Here is an 18,976-nt window from a genome sequence, read left to right as displayed (position 1 = left end):
GGGAGCATGGACAGCTCTGTCTGATCACTGTGTTAGAAGAAGGTGAATCTATTCTAACCATGTTTCCATTTTCCAGTTTCCCTCAGGTTGCTAAATGGGTGAGAAGATAAACTTCCAGGTATCGACTTCTTAAACTTCAGAATTTAAGTTGATATTTGTTATTTGGGGTTAGTTACTGGGAGATCTAACAAGGACTGAGGTTAATTTCATTAAAGATTAACAACCAAAGTCAGCAAGTTCAAATTTTGTTTCTATTTACAGTTGTTCAAGGAGCATGCATGGTAACCCTTGAAATGATGTGTTCCTCTTTTCAGTGAATAATATTTGATTTCCACTAAATGAATTGGTGTCCATTTGTGTTAAGAAAGGAGAGCCCTTGACAACAGCTCAGAATTCCATACAAAATGTGAAACAAAGGATTTGGAGTTGTGTTGGATTGAATTCAGAGTCTCATGCCTCAGCAGCTTTCACAGTTAATGATAAATTGCAGCACAGAGGTAAACAAGAATCACTTCTATGTTTCTCCAGATAGCAGCATCTTATATGCTTCATGTACCTTGAATTTTCAAGCATCTTTGTAACAGAATGTCATTGTTCTTTGTTCTGGATATAACAAAATTATTTTCTTTATCCTTATGTCCTTCTGACATGTATTAAAATCAATATTATAGTCACTTTTATTGTTTTTTAATTATGTTTTGTTTATACCCAGTAAAATATATTTAAAGGCATGTCAAATTTTGATCAATAATTTCCATAATTGTAGCATATAACGTTTTCACTTATTTAGCGTATGATCACATCTGTCCATAAAAGGTCTATGAAGGGTAATGTTTAATGGTAAATGCATAAATGCATTGCAATGCTATTATAAAAGATGCATATTAAATAAACCATGTATGATAAAAATTAGGAGCCAGAAAAACAATAAATTGTAGTTCTATGTCAATCTGCATGCATTTTGTCACACTTGGTCGATTGGTTCTTACCAAATTTCAACCAACATCTGTCAGAAAATTGAATTCACCTCTACACCTTTCATTATGCCAAGTTGCTCTTGTTATACATATGGACTGTATACTTCCTCAATCCAGAAATCATGGTGTGGAGTTTATACGTGTCCACATTGTTATGTGACATTCCCTTTTCACATTTAGCATTCTGTTCTGAAAACTAGTGATTGAAAGATTGGTCTTGTTGCTCATTCATGAACGCATTCAATCATAGCTGCCTTCTGAGGGGAAAATATGTGATTCTTTTTTTGTTCTTGAAGATAAATTGCTTTGAAATGATTGATATGTGCTTAAAATTTCAGTACTAGCCAGCAGTATCAAATCAAATCAAATCAAAAAGCAAAGCCATCTCTGTTTTTACATGATAATTTTCTCTCTTCTACTACATATGTGACATTTGCAAATTACCTGCACAAATCGTCCTTGAAGTTTAGTTGTGCACTTGCTAATTAGTGCCTAATTAGGTGCATTTCTCTGCAGCAAGCTTGTACAACAGGAATAAAGTGAGACCTAGCAAACTTACTTTATAGCCTTACTGTCTACAGATTTTCACCTTATCTGTGATGCCTCGATTCATAATGAGATATTTTTTATCTGTGCATCCAAATACCCCAAAGGCAGCAAATTTATCAGCATCCACACTATCGTGTTGAAAAGGTGGTGACCAAAAATGTTTGATTTGAATTGGTAGTGATATGGGTATGCCTCTGATTAACAAAACACAATACATGATGTCACCCATCCAAATGAATTTTCGGAAATGTAAATATACAATTGTTTATTTTTAATTTGACATTTTCATACTAATGAAGATACTCATTCACCGAGGCCATGCCCTCTTCATATGGCAACCAGTGGGGAGAAGGTACAAGAGTATGAAGGCCCATAGCTAATGTTACAGGAGCAACTTCTTCCCGTCCACCATCAGATTGTTCTGAACGGTCCATGAACTGATGAATATTAACTCGCAATTCCTTTTCTGCACTGTTCACTTATTTAGTCTTCATAACTTAAGTTCATTTTTATATTTTGCACCATACTGCTGCTACTTAACAACAAATTTCACAACATATGTCAGAGATAAACCTGCTTCTGAATCTGATTCAAAGCAATAATGATATTCAAGATCTGTCACCATATGAAACTTTAAAAAACTTTGATTTAGTTGCAATTCTATTGGAAACCACAAGCATTGATTTTAACTAAAACTAAGTTTCTTATCAGCTTCCTAAGTTCCAGATTCATTGACTGGATGTACATTACTTTCTTGGCTAGTTCCTTGGGATCCATGATGACCTGTACGGATTACCAATTTGAAATTTGAAATTCCAACTATTATCCTGAATGCTACCTTTTTCACTTAATAAGCTGTAATAAGGGGTTTCCAGGAGTGAGTGGTGTTGCTGTATTTCCCCAAGGAGGCTTTGTGCACATCCATTTACACTTTCCTCCAGAAATTATTACAATTATTAAACTAATTACAATTATAGTAATTATTGATTAAAATTTGAAGTACCTTGATATGTATTTTACAGAACATGAACAAAACATGAATGCATTTTTTTTAAATGAATATAATGTTGATTTTTAGTACAGCTCTCTATGCACTCTCTGCTTCAGCAGACTGGTGATAGGCAGTCAAGTGATATGGTCTACCCAATGTCACTGACAGATTGTGATTAGGATCTCCATACTGGTTATATTTGCCTTGGAATGGATTCCTGCATGGGTGATATTTAACTTGGAATGAATACCAACATAGGTTCAATTATCCTTTCAGTGAATTTGGAGGAATTTACAGAGACAGCATTCGTGGTATCATTCCCATCCCTGAGATGTCTGCTGTAAATAGCCTCAATCTCAGAAATGTATACGGTATTGGGCAAAAGTCTTAGACATATATATATATATATAGCTAGGGTGCCTAAGACTTTTGTCCAGTACTGTATCTGCCAACATGGAGTGGAGAGAGAGTCTGTAAATTTGGTGGGATCAAAGGACTCTGGGAATGGCAAGGGTGAAGTGCTATGGGAGGGGTGTGAGACAGGTGGCAGAGAAGAAAAGCCAGAGTGGGGTGTGGCAGGGGTGCAGACACAACCAGCCCTGAGACACCAGGCAAGATCATTAGATTTAAAAACAATTGGTTTATTGATCAGCACAGAATGTCTCTCTGGTGCTTCTCTCTCACTTCCCTTTTCCTTCCCCTTTTCCCTAACCATGATTCCTCTTTCCCTGTCCCCTTCCCACTCTCAGTCCATAATAGAGACCCATACCAGAATCAGGTTTATCATCACTTACATATAACATGTAATGAAATTTTTTTTGTGCACTATTTTGTACAGTGCAAAACGAAAAATTACTGCAGTACTGTGCAAAAGTCTTGGGCACTGTATATATATATATATAGAGAGAGAGAGAGAGAGAGAGAGAGAGCTAGTCAAAAGATTCAGTTGTTGTTCAGTCTGAACATCAGAATGGGGAAGAAGTATGATTGAAATGACTTTGACCATGGAATAATTGTTGGTGCGTGATGGGGTGGTTTGAGTATTTCAAGAACTGCTGTCTTCCTGGGCTTTTCCTGCACAACAATTTCTAGAGTTTACACAGGGAGGTGCAAAAGCAAAAACAAAAACAAAGAAAAACATCCAGTGAGCAGCAGTTCTGTCAGCTAAAACACCTTGTTAATCAAAGAGGTCAAAGGGGAGTTGCCAGCTAGGTTCAAGCTGACAGGAAGACAACAGTCACTCAGATAGCTATACATTCCAACAGTGGTGGGCAAAAGAGCACCTCTGAGTGCACAATGCATTGGACCTTGAAGAGGATGGGTCACAGTGGCAGAACACCTCATGGAGTTACACTCTTATACTCCTGTATCCTGACTGGCCTAAGGCCCTCTTCTGTACTAGTTTCCCATAATGCTAATATCCTCAAATGTTCAAATTCGTATTTATCTATAACCACTTTAAATATATATTATTATTTGGACTCCACCTCCCTCAGGGGCAGATAATTCCAAGGCTTCATCATAATCTGGGAGAAGAAATTTCTGCTCCTCAGTTTTAAACGATGAGCTCATTATTTGGAATTGGAATTGCTTTGTGTATTAGCCTTGTATTTTCACAGACATGACCTGAATGCTGTTCATACAGGTCAATTCACTACATAGTGAATTGAGGGAAAATAAGGTAACACTTTAACAGAATGGAGAATAAAGTGTACTATCTACAGAGAAAGTGCAGGCAGGTAAAAATAAAATAGGTTCAAGATCATAACGAGATAGTTGTGAGGTTGCAAGTTTTATTACTGCAGAGTAGAAGCTGTCCTTGAACCTGCTGGTATGACTCGAAGGATTTTGTATCTTCTGTCCAATGGGAGAGAGGAGATGAAAGAATGCCCAGGGTGAGCAGGGTCTTTGATTATGTTGGCTGCTGTACTGAGGCAGTGAGAAGTGTGGACAAAGTGCACGAAAGGGAGGCTGGTTTCTGCGATGTGCTGACTGTGTTCACAACTCCAGGCAATTTCATGTAGTCATGGGCAGAGCAATTGCCTTACCCAGCTGTGGCATGCTCCAATAGGATTCTTTCTATGGTGCATGTATAAAAAATTAATGAGTGTCAAATGGGACTTTCCAAATTTCTTTACCTTCCTGAGGAAGTAGAAGCTTTGGTTTATTGGTCATGACATCAACTCCGTTGGACTAGGACAGGCTATGGTGAGGCGCCCTCCTGAAAATTGAATCTCTCAATCCTCTTAAACTCAGCATCATTGAGATACTGGACAGGAGCAGGTGCACTGCAACCCTTCCTGAAATCAATAGCCAGCTCTTTTGTTTTGCCAACATTGAGGGAAAGGTTTTTGTGTTGACACCCTGTTACTTAGCTTATAAACTCATTACTATGCTTTCCAGGTAGCAGGCGGTAGAGATTGTCCCCATTGATGATGAAGCAAAGTATTCATTAATTACCTTTGCTATTTCCTCTAGTTCCATACACACATTTTCACTGTCACACTTGATATGTCCTATTCTCTAAGATCTTATCCTCTTGCTCTTCACATATTTGTAGAATGCCTGGGGGTTTTCCTTAATCCTGCCCACCAAGGCCTTCTTATGGCCCCTTCTGGCTCTCCTAATTTCTTTCTTAAGCTCTTTCTTGCTCGCCTTATGATCTTCTGGATCTCTATCATTACCTTTCATGAGCTCTTATTTTCTTCTTGACTAGATTTACAACAGCCCTGTACCCTACCATCCTTCATTAGAATGTACCTATGCAGAACCCTACACAAATATCCCCTGAACATTTGCCCCATTCCTTCCGTATATTTCACTGAGAACATCTGTTCCCAATTTATGCTTCCAAGTTCCTGCCTAATAGCTTTGTATTTCCCCTTACTTCAATTAAATGTTTTCCTAACTTGTCTGTTCCTATCCCTCTCCAATGTTATAGTAAAGGAGACTGCATTGTGATCACTATCTCCAAAATGCCCTCCCACTGAGAGATCTGTCACCTGACCAGGTTAATTTCCCAATACCAGATCAAGTCCAGCCTCTCCTCTTGTAGGCTTTTCTACATATTGTGTCAAGAAACCTTTCTGAATACACCTAACAAACTCTACCCCATCTAAATCCCTCGCTCTAGGGACATGCCAATCGACATTTGGGAAATTGAAATCTCCTAGCATGACAACCCTGTTATTATTACACCTTCCCAGAATCTGTTTCCCTATCTGCTTCTCGATGTCCTTATTACTATTAAGTGGTGTTTTTTACTATAAAAAACACCCAGTAGAGTTACTGACTCCTTCCTATTCCTAACTTCCACCCACAGAGACTCTGTAGACAACCCCTCCATGTCTTCCTCCTTTTCTGCAGCCGTGACACTATCTCTGATCAATAGTGCCATGCCTCCACCTCTTTTGCCTCCCTCCCTGTCCTTTCTGAAACACCTAAAGCCTGGCACTTGAAGTAACCATTCCTGCCCCAGAGGCAACCAAGCCAACCAAGGCCACAGCATTATTGCTCCAAGTACTGATCCTTGCTCTAAGCTCATCTACTTTATTCATAATAAAGACACTGCTCAGAAGTAGGTAATGGCAAACCACTTCCTTAGAGAAATTTGCCAAGAACAGTTATGGTTATGGATAGAGAAAATAATAAGAAGAACAGTGTGAAGGGTGTCTTCCCCACTGGAAGAGAAGATTAAAGACAAATGGAAGACCATGATCACCTACGTCATATAACGTAGCCCAGAATGATGATGATGATGATGATGATGCTTTTGCTCATTATTTGAGATATAGACAACTCTGCTGGTTTTATAGCTGTTTCTCCTTCTTTGTAACTCCTCCACTAGTGGAAGCATCTTAACAATTGCTATGTCAGGACCCCTTGGGATCTAATACATTTCAATAATGTCACCTCTCATTCTTCTAAACTCTAGCCTCTCTTGTTGGGAATACCCTCTCGAACCAGAAATTTTCCAGGTGAATTTCCATTGGATGGGCCCCATATTCTTCTTACCTAAGGAGTCTTAAACTGAGCAGAATATTGCTAATGTTGCCTCACCAACATCTGTAAAAAAAAATCTTCCTATTCTTATACTCCAACCCACTTACAATAAAGGCCAATGTGCTGTTTGCCTTCTTATCTATTTCTCATGATTCAAGCACTAAAACACCTTGATCCCTCTGAACTTCACTTATTTCCAGTCTCTCTCCATTTAGATAATAGTCTTCTGTTGGATTTCTCTAACCAAAGTGCATGAGCTCACAATTCCTATGTAAAATTCCATTTGCCATGGTTTCATTGAATCACTCAACCCGGCGATTATCCTGATGAAGAATCTGTGCTGCCACTTTGTCATTGATGCCTGCCTTCACTGAGAGGTAGCTCCCGAGAATGGCAAATAGTTAACATTTTCCTGGGTCTTATATAGAACAGTACAGAAACTAATCCATTTGTCTGCACATGGTCTATATCTCTTTGTTCCCTGCCTGCTCGTGTGCCTTTCAACATGCTTCTTATAGTGCAAAAACACATAACACTCTGTAAGGTTTCACTGCTAATGTAGTGGCTTCTCTGTAATGTTCCACTGCTGCGGAAATGGTTTTTCTGTAGCAGCAATGTTTGGTGTATGACTAGAGATAACAGGGCATATTAGCCAATAAGCCGGATATTGTTCTTTCTTGTGTGTATTGGAGCCGGGAATTTGCGGTCTTTTGTCGGAGAGAGATGAGGAGAGAAGACACGAATGGATAGAATTGGTAGACCTCTGATGGAGTGGACTTGGAGTGAGGTCAGAGGAAGTCGGTGGTGGATGAACAGCCTTATCAGTGAACTCCAACATTGCGCATTAAAATGTCTCATGAGAATGAGCCCTTTTTCTTCTTTTGTTTTCTTTACTAACCATATAGTTAAATTAAGACTTATAAAGCTCAATCATTTACTCATATATTGTGTACCGATTTGTAACAGGGGACACATTGTGCAGCATCCACCCAAATGAGATTTCTTAAGTTTGGCCGGGCCAGGTTGCTATCACCCCCTATATTAAGCCACTAGCCGAAATGAGAGTTACAAACAGAAATGAAGAGGTAGTGTTCGTGAGTACAGTGTCCATTCAGAAATCAGATGACAGATGGTCCTGAGTCATTGAGTGTGTGACTTTGGGCTTTTGTACCTCCTTCCTGATGGTGACAATGAGAAGCGGGCAGGTCCTGGGTGGTGGGGGTCCTTAATGATGGCACCGTTCCTTGAAGATATCTTGGATACTACGAAGGCTAGCACCCATGATGGTGCAGACTAACTTTACAATTTTCTGCAAGTTACTTTGATATTGTGCAGTTGCCCCCCCCCCCCCAAATGCCACAGGGTGATGCAGCCAGTCAGAGCGCTCCACATGCTCTTGCGTGCTCCTAGGAACCTTCTCACAATGTAGTATTTGTCCGCAAAAGAATAGAAGCTCCACCCTTTGCAATCGGATCTGAGCAGACCAAAACTGATGTATCAATAGTTCCAGTTACTCCAACATCTGCTTCCGAAAAGTCCAGCTTCAGTGACAAGTAACCATTCAATGAATACTAATCTGCACTAAGCCCCTGAATCTCAAGGGCACTGAGTAGCATCAATGGTAAATGCATCAAATATAAGCTGTAAAAGGATCTATAAAACAAAGTAACTTGAGAACCTGCATCAAGTATGGCTCCAGCATAAATGCCTTCAATCTATATGGATACATCAGAGCCTGGTCTCACTAAAACTCAGGAATAGTGTTTTGTACTTCAGTATTTCCCTTGATACACTGATAGGGACGTATTCTCTCTGAAATTTCAGCCTGTTCCTTTATTGGGTCCCTCTGTAGTTTTCTTTGCTGTTTAATTCACCGCTTTATTTTCTGAAGATTTTCCTGTTCATCACACTCCCACTTTAAATGTCCATCTTCTCCACAGTTGTAACAGAAAATACCAGTCTCTTCTCTGGTCAAGGGACTCTGCTCAGTAGGAGCACTCGCCTTGGTATGGTCTGGCTTCCTGTCGGCCTTGTCATGCTCCGTGGCAGCACCAACTGATATCATCCAAAATACTTCGGCCCTCCAATCATTCATGACATCCTACAAAGCCCTCGCTTGTGTAGCATCAGGGATCACTTTAGCATCAGAGGCTACTATCGAGGATTTGGCCCTGCTGATGGAGGCCTCCCACTCCTCTATTGCATTTTCCTCCTCTCTGAGTAACTCAGTAAAAGATGGAGGAGGGCGCATCTTGCAGGTCAGTCAAGTACACAGAGCAACCACATCGTGTGACAGCGTGCCTTCACACCTTGCTCCACCCTCAAGCAATTTCTCTCAGAGAGATGAATGCCCCCTTTGTGGCACAAACTGAGCAGCAACTTCTCCAACCTGAAAACATTGGCACACAACTTTGCTCCTTCCGCCAGGAATGTGTGCCTATACTTCATTCTAAAATCAGCTGCACTTTAAACAGGCCAAATGCATCTTCCAGAGTTTACAAGTCATTAGCTGACATGGCGAATGGATTTTCTGCCTTGAGGAACCTCACTATATCAGCCAATGGACACTTTAAGCTCTCTACCAGTCTCTGTTTTTCGCATATTATCCGAGCCCTGCCATTCATCCAGTAACTGAGATGCCTGCTCAGCCCAAGCCTCATATTCTTCTTCCACATCAGGTGTGGACGTGACATCGGAGAACACTCCCACCCTGCAGCAACTTTGGTTCTCTGCAGATATACTTCTGCAAGTATCAACCAGTGATGTTATAGCCAAAACAAGATCAGAGCTTAAATCAACAGCTGAAGGACTCAGTAGACCTTTCACATCAGACATGTCTGTCCCCTCACTCTGCAGAAACGTGAGCATCTTTTCTTTAATGTCTGCACCCTGAGCTACGGGAAACTTGACGTCCAAATTGACACCCTCACCTACACACTCCCCTTCTCTAAAAGTATGGAAGGCCCGTGGTCTCGTCTCTGCTGGGACCCCAGTGGTACCAGGCAGATCTACTCCCATCACATCATCGGTAGTCTGAACTAAAACTACATCTTTGTCCACCATTTGGTCAAACTGCCACTCCATGATTGTAACTTTCCCTAATTCTTCAGCATTAGTCAAAACCCAAATCAACAATTCATCTGGGCTGCGGATAGCCACCCCGCTCAGAACAAAAGCATTAGTTACGGACAATCTCTTTGAATTGCACCAACGCTTAGTCCCCCTGGAGTCCATAGCTACATTTCTTAATCACTTTCCTGGACAATAGTTTAGAACAGACTTAAACACAAAACCACTTAATCAATTCTTAGAGCAATTGTACGGCATTCAACAAATTCAATCTGGGATGATAGCCCCCACAATGAAACCTTTTTTTAACTGGACGTCTTTAGAGTTGCGGCTCATTAGCCCTTCACTAACAGCCACCAGACTCAGCGGCAAGAAAACCATCTTTCTCAAATTCTGTATGTCTAGGGTAAATATGACCTGGATCCTGCCATGCCCATGAGGTGGGGATGTCTGGCCCACCTGAACCCCGATTTTTGTGAATGCTGTGTAACTTCCTGCTCCCATGCTATTGCTATTAGCAAGAAATTACAAACTGTACATGGCATACACTTATAAAGAAAATATATCTAAGAATCTTAACCAAACAGTAATTGAAGGAAAGAAAGAAAATAAAACAAAAGGTCCCATTATAGTTAAACAGTCAAACGTGCACAAAAGTTGGAGCTCATCTTGAAGTTCTCTTTAACTCAGGTGCTCATCCAACGGTCTGCATGAAAGACACAGCACCTTCCAAATGTCGCTCAAAATCCATGTCGAACAACGGACCCCTCCAAGAGAGTATCGGTTCTGCTTCCGTGAAGCCGTTCATCCGCACAAAGCAACTTGTACAACAGGAACAGCATCCTCAGCCATCTTCCCTCCTGAATTCTCCCAGCTCGCACAAAAAGACCTTGGCCCACATCAGTGTTTTCCACAAAAACCTCTCCTTCCTGCGTTCGCTAGAACCTTCTCCCAATTGCACCATCCTGACTGGCTGACTCAATATTCCTAAGATAAGCAACAAAGCTCTTTATGTTCACTCAAACCTGATCAAGCTGAAACCTTACAGAACACAAAAATACAACTGCAGATGCTGTGGATCAAAGAATACGTACACGACGCTGGAAGAACTCAGCAGGTCAGGCAGCATCCGTGAGAAAAGAGTAGCCAACGTTTTGGGCCGAGACCCTTCATCAGGAATGGGGAGGCAGAGAGGGCCGAAGCCCAGTAATAGAGATAGGGGAGGGGGAAGGGCTAGAGGTGCCAGGTGGAGAACCAATCAGAAGAAGGATAAAGGGGGGAGGGGATAAGCATGAAAGAACTGTAGAGATAAAGGAGCAGAAAGTTGAAAGGGGAGAGAGGCAGAGAGGGACCTAGAATAGGGGAAGGGGGAGGGGGAGGGGGAGGGAATTACCAGAAATTGGAGAATTTAATGTTCATACCACCAGGCTGGAGACTACCCAGACGCTAGATGAGGTGTTGCTCCTCCAACCTGAGTTTGGCCTCATAATGGCAGTAGAGGAGGCCATGTATGGACACATCTAGATGGGAATGAGAGGCAGAGTTGAAATGGGTGGCAACCGGGAGGTCCTGTCTATTGTGACGGACGGAGCGGAGGTGCTCAACGAAGTGGTCCCCCAATCTGCGTCGGGTTTTGCCGATGTAGAGGGGGCCACACCAGGAGCACCGGATGCAATAGACAACTCCAGCAGACTCGCAGGTGAAGTGTTGCCTCATCTGGAAGGACTGTCTGGGATCCGGAATGGTGGTAAGGGGGGAGGTGTGGGGATAGGTGTAGCCTGTAAGCACAAATGCTATGCCTGTCCCCAAAGGTGACATAGGCAAAGGTACTAATCTCAGGATTACTGCCTGGGCCACGCAACAGTGAGAATAGGAATAGAATGAGTTGGAGGGTCAATGCGTGGCTGAGGGATTGGAGCAGGGGGCAGGTATTCAGATTTCTGGATCCTTGAGACCTCTTTTGGGGCAGATGTGACCTGTACAAAAAGGATGGGTTGCACTTGAATCCCGGGGGGACCAATATCCTGGCGGGGAGGTTTGCTAAGGCTACTGGGGAGAGTTTAAACTAGAATTGTTAGGGGGTGGGAACTCAACTGAAGAGACTAGGGAAGAGGAGGTTGGCTCACAAATAGAGAAAGCTTGTAGACAGTGCAAGGGGGAGGATAGGCAGATGACAGAGAAGGGACGCATTCAGACTGAAGGCTTGAGATGTGTCTATTTTAATGCAAGGAGTGTTGTGAACAAAGCAGATGAGCTTAGAGCGTGGATCAGTACTTAGAGACTTGGATGGCTCAGGGACAGGATTGGTTACTTCAAGTGCCGGATTTTAGATGTTTGAGAAAGGACAGCGAGGGAGGCAAAAGAGGTGGGGGTGTGGCACTGTTGATCAGAGGTAGTGTCACAGCTGCAGAAAAGGTGGACGCCATGGAGGGATTGTCTACACAGTCTCTGTGGGTGGCGGTTAGGACCAGGAAGGGCTCAATAACTGTACTGGATGTTTTTTATAGGCCGCCTAATAGTAACAGAGATATCAAGGAGCAGATAGGGAGACAGATTCTGGAAGGTGTAATAATAACGGGGTTGTTGTGGTGGGAGATTTTAATTTCCCAAGTATCGATTGGCATCTCTCTAGAGCGAGGGGTTTAGATGGGGTGGAGTTTGTTAGGTGTGTTCAGGAAGGTTTCTTTACACAATATGTAGATAAGCTTACAAGAGAAGATACTGTACTTGATTTGGTATTGGGAAATGAACCTGGTCAGATGTCAAATCTCTCAGTGGGAGAGCATTTTGGAGATAGTGATCATAGTTCTATCTCCTTTACAATAACATTGGAGAGAGATAGGAACAGACAAGTTAGAAAAGTGTTTAATTAGAGTAAGGGGAATTATGAAGCTATCAGGCAGGAAATTGGAAGCTTAAATTGGAAACAGATGTTCTCAGGGAAAAGTATGGTAGAAATGTGGCAAATGTTCAGGGGATATTTGTGTGGAGTTCTGCATAGGTACATTCCAATGAGACAGGGAAGTTATGGTAGGGTACAGGAACTGTGGAGTACAAAGGCTGTAATAAATCTAGTCAAGAAGAAAAGAAAAACTTACAAAAGGTTCAGACCTCTAGGTAAAGTTAGCGATCTAGAAGGCTACCAGGAAGGAGCTTAAGAAGGAAATTAGGAGAACCTTGGTGGGCAGGATTGAGGAAAACCCCAAGGCATTCTACAAGTATGTGAAGAGCAAGAGGATAAGACGTGAAAGAATAGGACCTATCAAGTGTGACAGTGGGAAAGTCTGTATGGAACCAGAGGAAATAGTAGATGTACCTAATGAATACCCTACTTCAGTATTCACTATAGAAAAGACCTTAGTGATTGTAGTGATGACTTGCAGCAGACTGAAAAGCTTGGGCATGTAGATATTAATAAAGAGGATATGCTGGAGCTTTTGGAAAGTTGGATAAATCACCAGGACCAGACGAAATGTACCCCAGGATACTGTGGGAGGCAAGGGAGTAGATAGCTGAGCCTCTGGCGATGATCTTTGCAGCATCTATGGGGACGGCAGAGGCTCTGAAGGATTGGAGGGTTGCAGATGTGTTTCCTTTATTCAAAAAAAGAAGCAGAGATAGCCCAGGAAATTATAGACTAGTGAGTCTTACTTCTGTGGTTGGTAAGTTGATGGAGAAGATCCTGAGAGTCAGAACTTATGAACATTTGGAGAGGTATAATATGATTAGGAATATTCAGCATGGCTTTGTAAAGGGCAGGTCATGCCCTATGAGCCTGATTGAATTTTTTGAGAATGTGACTAAACACATTGATGAAGGAAGAGCAGTAGATGTAGTGCATATGGATTTCAGCAAGGCATTTGATAAGGTACTCCATGCAAGGCTTATTGAGAAAGTAAGGAGGCATGGGATCCAAGGGGACATTGCTTTGTGGATCCAAAACTGGCTTGCCTATGCAAGGCAAAGAGTGGTTGTAGATGGGTCATATTCTGCATGGAGGTCAGTCACCAGTGGAGTGTCTCAGGGATCTGCTCTGGGACCCTTACTTTTCATGAGTTTTATAAATGACCTGGATGAGAAAGTGGAGGAATGGGTTAGTAAGTTTGCTGATGACACAAAGATTGGAGGTGTTGTGGATAGTGTGGTGGGCTGTCAGATGTTACAGCAGGACATTAATAGGATGCAAAACTGGGCTGAGAAGTGGCGGATGGAGTTCATCACAGATAAGTGTGAAGTGGTTCAGTTTGGTAGGTCAAATATGATGGCAGAATATAGCACTAATTGTAAGACTCTTGGCAGTGTGGAGGATCAGAGGGAGCTTGGGAATCCATAGGATGCTCTGTGGTTAAGAAGGCGTACGGTGTATTAGCCATCATCAATCATGTTGAATTTAGGAGACGAGAGGTAATGTTGCAGCTATATAGGACACTGGTGAGTCCCCACTTGGAGCACTGTGCTCAGCTCTCTTTGCCTCACTGCAGGAAAGATGTAGAAACTATAGAAAGGAGGCAGAGGAGATTTACAAGGATGTTGCCTGGATTGGAGAGCATGCCTTATGAGAATAGTTTCAGTGAACTCAACTTTTTCAGATTCAGATTCAGATTCAGATTCAGTTTATTCAGTTTCTCCTTGGAGCGAAGGAGGATGAGAGGTGATCTGGTAGAGTTGTACAAAATGATGAGAGGCATTGATCATGTGGATAGTCAGAGGCTTTTTCCCAGGGCTAAAATGGTTGCCACAAGAGGACACAGGTTTAAGGTGTTGGGGAGTAGGTACAGAGGAGATGTCAGGGGTAAGTTTTTTACTCAGAGAGTGGTGAGTGTGTGGAGTGGGCTGCCGGCAACTGTGGTGGAGGTGGATGTGATAGGGTTTTTAAGAAGCTTTCAGATAGTCACATGAAGCTTAATAAAATAGAGGGCTATAGGTAAGCTTAGTAATTTCTAAGGGAGGGACATGTTTGGCACAGCTTTGTGGGCCAAAGGGCCTGTATTGTGCTGTAAGTTTTCTATGTTTCTCTGTAACTCTCAGCCAGTCTCTGTGGTGGTTTGATGATCCATTGGGTCTACGATTGTCTGCACAGATGTATTGTTTTCACTTACTGTGTTAATATTAGTTTCTTTCTGAGAACTCTGAACACACCTGCTGACCTTGTTGTCTCGACAGGTGATGTGTCACAGCTATGGGTTAGAGCTTGTGTTTGTAGATCCACACAGTTCCTTCTCAGAAGTATTCCTCACTCCATCTGGATCTTGTAGGAATGAGGAGCAACTTCTTTCATAGGTCATGTGCTGGAATTGTGATATATACTTGATCTTCCAGCTTCAGAACTGCTTGGCTGTTTGCAGTCTCATCATGACACTGCTTCTGTTTATCTCTTCTTTTCTCTTTAGCTGTGTGCTCCTTTAGGTGTTAACAGATTACCATGTGTCACCATGCTGTTGCAGTAGTCCTGCTCCAAGGCCATACTGAGACACATTATCCACGATCCTCATACACCTTTCCAGATCATAAAACTTCAGCATGGGCTCTTCAGCTAGGATTCTTTTCAGCCTCTGGAAACACTCTTCTTGCTCATGAAACCAAATCCACTCATTTTGCTGCTTTAGGAGCGACCTAAGTGGTGTTGTCACAATCAACAGTTGAGGAATGAACTTAGCCAGGTAAGTCACCATACCCAGGAGGCGTCCCAACTCCTCTTTGTTTTGAGGCCTCTCCATCTTCTCAATGGCTGATATCTATCCTGAATCAGGCTTCTCTCCCTCTTCTGATATGACATCTCCTGTGAAACTCCAAACTCACATTTCTCTTTATTTAATTTCAAATTGACATTCTGTATCACATCAAGCACATGGCTCAGTCGTGCATCATGTTCATCCTTGGTGAACCCCAAGGTGACGTCATCCATCATGATCTCGACACCAGATATGCCTTCAAAGATCATGTGGATGGTTTTATGGTGGACTTCTGCTGAGAACAAAATCCCATAAGGTAACTAAAGAAAGCAGTATCTTCCCTCTGGTATGTCAAAAGTACACAGTCTCAAACTTTCCTCATCAAGTTTCATTTGCCAAAACCCAGACGACATGTCGAGTTTGCTAAACCACTTGGCACCTGCAGACCAGGACATGATCTCCTCCCCTGTTTGCAATTCAAAAGGTTTTCTCTTGATGGACTTATTGAGATCTCTTGGGTATAGACATATTCAAAATATACCAGTTTTCTTTTGCATGGTGGCCAGTGAGCTGAACCAATCTGCTGGTTCTTCAATTTTCTGTATAATATTAATTTGTTCTGTGCATACTCGTTCTTGTTTGAGTTTACCTCTAAGTGCATATGGAGCTTTCCTGCATGCATGGACAGCAGGAGTTGAGGTCTCAACAACCTGAACATCAGGTAAGAATCTGAGCCCCTTAAAAACATCTGCATTCTCTTCCATAATTGAAGTGTGGTTGTCTTTGGATTGTGAAGTCATTATGAAAACTCTTTACACTAGGTTGAGCTTTTCTCATGCACTCAGACCTAATATTGCCTGTGTTCTCTTTTCAACAATCAGTAGCTGTGCCTTTAGTTCTGTCCCTTGTGTTTGAGGGTCTCTATATAGTCCCCTTTTACTGAAACACTCTCTCAGGTATAGCCGGTCACTTTTAACTTAACTGGGTGAATCTTGCTCTTTACTTTGACAGTCTTGTAATCATCCACGGTTAACAGATTCATCTGGACTCCAGTGTGCAGCTTGAATGGAATTGTCTCATTCACAGTCTCTGGAACAATGAATTCTGTTTTACCAGCATCAGCAGTCTGTAGAGAATCGACAAACACTTCCTCCATTTTCTCAGTAATCATCTGAGCCTTTCTCTTGGTAATCCCCACTTAGCAAAATCATTCTTCTTTCCACAATTATTGCAGGATTTTCCATAACCAAATGGAATATGCCAACCTCCATATTTGCTGCATTTTCTGTTTGAGCTTACCTCTTTGCTACGCTGTTGCCTTGTGATCTGCCCCTCTGTTTTCACAGCACACACTATTGTTTCTGTTCTGTACAGCTCCTTAGATTGTGCAGTCTGCTCTGCCCTACACATATCCACAGCCTTTTCTAGCATCTAAACCTTTTCATAGAGCACTGTTTCTCTGAGTCCATTACTTGAAGTCCCACAAACTATTTTGTTTCTAACTAGTGAGTCTCTGAAATCTCCAAATTCATAGGACTTACATGGTGTGTGAAGCTCAGCTCAGTATTGGTCAAAGCTAACACCTTGTTACTGTTCACAGGAAAAGAAATTGCATCCTTCAAAAGTATTGTTTTTACTTGGGACAAACCATGCATCTAATTTGTCATCTGAGTGCCCGATGTCAAGGCTTGCTCGTCAAATTGAAAGCTGTTGTAGATGTCCAAAGCACCTTCACCAATTATGTGTAGAAAGATAGATGCTTTCAATTTTTCATCCATGCCTCCAGCTCGACTTGCTTCTCAATATGTACTGAATCACTCTTTGAGATATTTACAGCTATCAGTTAGATTGCCGGTAAACTGCATTGACAATAGACAGTAGGTGCAGGAGTAGGCCATTCGGCCATTCAAGGCAGCACCACCATTTACTGTGATCATGGCTGATCATCCACAATCAGTACCCCGTTCCTGCCTTCTCCCCATATCCCTTGACTCCACTATCTTTAAGAGCTCTATCTAACCCTTTCTTGAACGTATCCAGGGATGTGGGATAGGTGTGGGATTTACAGCGTCTCTCACCTTCTGGACACAATGAGCTCTGTTGCCAAGCTGTCCGCCGACCTCACTAGTTTCTAGAACAGTCTTTCTCCCCCATCAGAACTAGAGTCTCTTTCTCAGCCACATATGGTTCATTTACTCTCCATGCTTCGACCTCACTCCAGCTTCTGACACCATGTTGTGTTTGTTCGTGGCAAAGACAAACAGAATGGGTAAAACCACTACACATATCTATTTACATGACGCTACAGTAATGGCTCCAGCTCCACACGCGTGTGTATGTCCAGCTCACGGCTTCAGCTTGACCTGAGCGCATGCGACCAGCTTACCAACATGACTTCTGGTTCTGGGTGAACTGCTCACATTACACACTGGGAACTGCAGTTCTTTAATATGTAGACACGTACTAACACAGTCACCTGTGTTGGTAAGGTTAAGGGGAAGTTCCAGACAAAGAACAATCCATCCAAGAGCTCATCTGAGGAGCTGGCAGAAGAGTGGCACCTCACACTGGCAGTGAAGTCTGCATCAGCATTTTGCTTCCATCCCTATTGCTCCTGACAAATTAGTGACATATCATCATTATTGTATCCTTGCATTTCTCCCACTAAAGTTATTCCCATAGTGAAATGGGAAATATTTTCTAGGAACTAGACTGGTGATGATGGCAGTGCAGTAAGCTATTTCCTAATTAACCTCATCTGTGACTTGGAGAGGAAAGCTGCAGATGCAATACACTTCAATGTGTAGCCCTGTAATGTACAAAACAGATGATTGATGCAGTCTCAAAACAGCTAACCATTTTATTGCCTTAAAATTGAATAAGGGCTTGATAGGGGTTCCCAATTTCCTCATTTCTGTTATCTGCCTTCTGAGACTAGAGTGATTTTTGATTCCATTTCTTAACATAAAGCCATGAACTTCTTTAATAGAAAATAAAGCCTCCATTCTACGGGGTGAATCTTGCCAATTCCAATTAAAGCTGTATTATAAAGGACAATCCTGTTTTGCAAACTACTATTCCTGGATAATATCCGTAGAAAATATCTTTCAAGGAAAAAAACTTAAGGGAAGGTACTTAAGAAAAGACCAACATTTCACAAAACTGAGAGAGAAAACACAATTAAAATAAGTTCCTTGCTCTTAAACCACCATTACGGAGCATTGGCTAGTCTTTTGAAATAGTCCTTCAGCAGGTTACTACAGCAGGTCAAAACATACTTCATGGTACAGAGATAATAAATGTTTCAAGCTCATTACAGTTTCTTACATACTATACTACTTCACGATCTATTAAAGAAGACATGGCCATTCTACAACTGAAGAAGAATATTACAGAATGAGTTTCACATTGGTGCATACACCCAGTGGGCACTTTAATAGGTACCTCCTATATCTAATAAAGTGGCTACTAAGTGTAAGTTTGTGGTTTTCTGCTGCCATAGCCCACCCACTTCAGGTCTCAGTGTGCTGTGTGTTTCGAGATGGTTTTCTGCACACCACTGTTGGAATGCGAGGTTATTTGCATTACATTCAACTTCCTATCAGCTTGAACCAGTCTGCTCATTGTTCTCTGACCTCTCTTATTAACAAGACATTTCTCGCCCACAGAACTGTGGCCCAATGAATGTTTTTTTTGTTCCTTGAACCATTCTCTGT

The 18,976-nt window shown here is 42.0% G+C and overlaps 1 long non-coding RNA gene across 1 annotated transcript in view; it reads left to right on the top strand.

Moving 5' to 3' along the window:
• Nucleotides 1–418: 418 nt before the first annotated feature.
• The window catches only part of LOC132401794 (uncharacterized), a 54,281-nt gene continuing 35,723 nt past the window's right edge, over nt 419–18,976 (top strand). Inside the window, exon 1 of the long non-coding RNA XR_009514719.1 lies at nt 419–497. This is a non-coding gene — a long non-coding RNA (uncharacterized LOC132401794). The remainder of the gene's footprint in view (nt 498–18,976) is intronic.

This window comes from Hypanus sabinus, chromosome 1 (genome assembly GCF_030144855.1).
Source record: "Hypanus sabinus isolate sHypSab1 chromosome 1, sHypSab1.hap1, whole genome shotgun sequence".
NCBI classification, from domain to species: Eukaryota; Metazoa; Chordata; class Chondrichthyes; order Myliobatiformes; family Dasyatidae; genus Hypanus; species Hypanus sabinus.
This window is presented reverse-complemented; position numbering and strand designations above follow the sequence as displayed.